This window comes from Mus caroli, chromosome 10, assembly GCF_900094665.2.
Source record: "Mus caroli chromosome 10, CAROLI_EIJ_v1.1, whole genome shotgun sequence".
Taxonomy (NCBI): Eukaryota; Metazoa; Chordata; class Mammalia; order Rodentia; family Muridae; genus Mus; species Mus caroli.
The window spans coordinates 66702745-66705923 of NC_034579.1; the positions used below are offsets into that span (position 1 = coordinate 66702745).

General features: G+C 41.3%; 1 non-coding gene across 1 annotated transcript; it reads right to left on the minus strand.

Annotated features, from left to right (window-relative positions):
• Positions 1-2119: 2119 nt before the first annotated feature.
• LOC115032299 lies at positions 2120-2224 on the minus strand. The gene has a single exon (XR_003837938.1). It is a non-coding gene; the product is annotated as a U6 spliceosomal RNA (small nuclear RNA).
• Between the last annotated feature and the right edge of the window lie 955 nt (positions 2225-3179).

Consider the following 3179-nt stretch of genomic DNA (forward strand, 5'->3'; position numbering starts at 1 on the left):
TTGAGAGTTTGGCTGGGTATAGTAGCCTGGGCTGGCATTTGTGTTCTCTTAGTGTCTGTATAACATCTGTCCAGGCTCTTCTGGCTTTCATAGTCTCTGGTGAAAAATATGGTATAATTCTGATATCCTGCCTTTATATGTTACTGGACCCTTTTCCCTTACTGCTTTTAATATTCTATCTTTATTTAGTGCATTTGTTGTTCTGATTATTATGTGTCGTGGGGAATTTCTTTTATAGTCCATTCTATTTGGAGTTCTGTAGGTGTCTTGTATGTTCATGGGCATGTCATTCTTTATGTTTGGGAAGTTTTCTTCTATAATTTCGTTGAAGATATTTGTCGGTCCTTTGAGTTGAAAATCTTCATTCTCATCTACTCCTATTACCGGAAGGTTTGGTCTTCTCATTGTGTCCTGGATTTTCTGGATGTTTTGATTTAGGATCTTTTTGCATTTTCCATTTTCTTTGTTGTGCTAATGTTTTCTATGGAATCTTCTGCACCTGATATTCTCTCTTCCATCTCTTGCATTCTGTTGCTGATGCTCGTATCTATGGTTCCAGATTTCTCTCCTAGGGTTTCTATCTCCAGTGTTGCCTCACTTTGGGTTTTCTTTATTGTGTCTCCTTTCCTTTTTATGTCTTGGATGGTTTTATTCAATTCCATCACCTGTTTGGTTGTGTTTTCCTGCTAGTCTTTAAGGGATTTTTGTTCTTCCTCTTTAATGTCTTCTACCTGTTTAGCAGTGTTCTCCTTTATTTCCTTAAGTGAGTTATTAAACTCATTCTTGATGTCCTCTACCATCATCATGAGATATGTTTTTAAATCCGGGTCTAGCTTTTTGGGTGTGTTGGGGTGCCCTGGACTGGCCGAAGTGGGAGTGCTGCGTTCTGATGATGGTGTGTGGTCTTAGTTTCTGTTAGTAAAGAGAGGCCCATTGGACTTGCAAACTTTATATGCTCCAGTAAAGGGGGAACGCCACAGCCAAAAAGTGGGAATGGTTGGGTAGCTGAGTGGGGGGGAGGGTATGGGGGATTTTTGGGATAGCATTGGAAATGTAATCAAGGAAAATATGTAATGAAAAAAATCCAATAAAAAAAAAGATTCTTACGTTTACCTTTCGCCATCTGGTAATCTTTGGAGTTAGTTGTTATTGTTGTTTTTGTTTAGAGATTGTTCCTCTGGTGATTTTGTTACCCTCTATCAGCAGACCTGGGAGGCTAGCTCTCTCCTCTGAGTTTCAGTGGTCAGAGCACTCTCTGCAGGCAAGCTCTCCTCTTACAGGGAAGGTGCACAGATATCTGGTGTTTGGACCTCCCTCCTGGCCGAAGATGAAGGCCCAAAACAGGACCTTTCCCAGAAGCTGTGTTGTTTTGGCTTGTCACAGAAGCCATTAGCTTCTGTAGTCCACACTCACACCTGTGCAGACTACTTTCGTTGGAGTCTCGGAACCAAGATGTCTTCTGCTGATGCTGAGGCAAAGCCCTCCAGGGCGGGGCAGACACCTGTTCTCTGGCGGGAAAGGTGGCTGGAGTTCTGGAGCTTGAAAAGGGTGCTGCCTCAGAAGCTCTGTTGCTCCCGCCTGTCTCAGAAGCTGTTAGCTTCTGTAGTGCACACTCTCACCTGTGCAGACTACTTTCAGTGGAGTCGTGTCTCTGACTCTTTTGTCTGCTCTTAGGACTCTTTCTTTTCCTCCAATTGAGTTGCCTTGTCCAGCCTTGACATGAGGGCTTTTGCCTTGTCTTATTGTATCTAACTTTGTCGTGTGTGGCTGTCATTCCTTGGTGGCCTCCTTTTCTGAAGAGGAAAGAGATTGGGGTGAATCCAGGGGAGAGGGAAGCTGAGGGTGGACCTGGGAAGAGTAGAGAGAGAGGGGATATATTGTATTAGAGAACAATCTATTTTAAAATTTTTTAAAAGAAAGGGTGGAAACAGGATAAGCATGCATTTTACATGAAAGTTAATGTGTTTCCATCTAGCCTTAGCGTGATGTGATGGGTGTGCCCCAAGTCACCCTTTGCAAACATTATCACTTTTGCTGTGATATTAACTTAAGTGGGGAGACAGTAATCTCCTGTGGTGTACCACTTGGGAGAATGCATATAAGTGTTATTTGTAATAAAAAGACTAGCTTTTGTTTTATTGTTGTTACTTGATTCCTTGTGCAGGGGCCATGCTAATCTTCTCTGTATTGTTCCAATTTTAGTATATGTGCTGCCGAAGCGAGCTGTTACTTGATTCCTGAGACAGAGTCTCACTCTGTAGTCTATGCTGACTGGGATCTCTATCCTCCTCCTCTTTCTTCTCTATCTTCACCACACTCACTGGTAGGACACACCACAATACCTCCTTCAAAGGATGCCACTTGACAAGTTTCATTGCTAATGCTACTGGGCCTAACATGTTTTCTGAGGTAATAATAAGAAGAGAGAAACCACAACATGATCATGAATTTACTGCATTTTGGGAAGCACACACTACACACCTTCAAAGTTAAATTTGACATGGTTAATGCGATAGATATCTCAACTGTTTGGGTCTTACCTTAGTTTTGATATGTAATGCTGAAGCAGATTTATTCAGTTTCTTACCTCTGTTAGTCACCTTCCTTACAATTACATGAGAGAAAAAATTTATACGGATTGCAGCCTTAATTCCCACATTCAGTTCTCAGTGGGGTATAAGCATTGTTGGTCACCAACTCTGAGATTTTTCTTATATTCTTATATTGGCCTCTGTGATTCATATTCATTAAACTTCCTAGGTGTGTTCAGTGAATGAGTAGAGTCACAATGGCACATGTTACTGCACTCTTGTAGTTATGTAGAGTCACATTTTACTCTCACTGTCTGTTTGTTGGATGTGTATACTGAAAGTTATTGCTGCATTTTGAATAAGTGATTAAACTTTTTCAAGGTACTATATGCATCCCTGAGTAGCTTACCAACTTAAGCTGTCTCCTCAAGGCTGGCTGTGACCTCAGGGAAGTGCACAAAATGGTGAGGTTGACAAGTGACGTCTGTAAATGATGTATTGGGGGTACATTTACCACATGACAATAGAGAGAGTCATGTGCACACTAACTTTCCTGTAGGGTGCACACTTAAGTTTTATGTTCTGTGTACAGCTTCACTATTATGTCTCTGGAAGTATCTAAAACCTACATTTTTAAAATGTCTTTCC